Source organism: Penaeus monodon, chromosome 27 (assembly GCF_015228065.2).
Source record: "Penaeus monodon isolate SGIC_2016 chromosome 27, NSTDA_Pmon_1, whole genome shotgun sequence".
NCBI lineage: Eukaryota > Metazoa > Arthropoda > Malacostraca > Decapoda > Penaeidae > Penaeus > Penaeus monodon.
In genome coordinates this window covers 24,248,856-24,249,328 of record NC_051412.1, presented here as the reverse complement: position 1 = coordinate 24,249,328, position 473 = coordinate 24,248,856, and the positions used below count along the sequence as shown (strand labels likewise).

Here is a 473-nt window from a genome sequence, read left to right as displayed (position 1 = left end):
TCAAACCTTTGTTGGGAACACCCCCGACCCCCAGTACAAGTTCCCAAGTGTTTTCCGTCCTCGAGATTCTTTTGGAAGGACGACGGACGTACATGCGCTCTTCAACATAAAAATCAATATCATTACATAAAAAGATGCAGACCACCTCACCGTTTGTTCTTGGGAATAAAAATGACGTAATGCAGGGTTCAATTTATGCAATATTGTGACTGGTTATGTATAGCTCCATCTTGATAAGGATCTTCTATGTTTATCTTTTATCTCTGACAAGGTCGCATATGGCCTACGACAAATGCCGATAACAGTTGATTGCTGAACACGTGAAAAGTTTAGTGAATACGATTAGTGTTATATTTTAAGGTGACTGATGCCCTGCTCACATAATTTCAAAAGATAAGTGGTGATGACGAGACGGTTAATAATGGTGCATTGCTGATGTCATTTACTGAAAAAATTGCACACATCCTAATTAT

At 38.9% G+C, this 473-nt stretch overlaps 1 pseudogene; it reads right to left on the bottom strand.

Moving 5' to 3' along the window:
• LOC119590459 overlaps nucleotides 1-473 on the bottom strand; it is a 9,011-nt pseudogene that overhangs the window by 7,627 nt on the left and 911 nt on the right.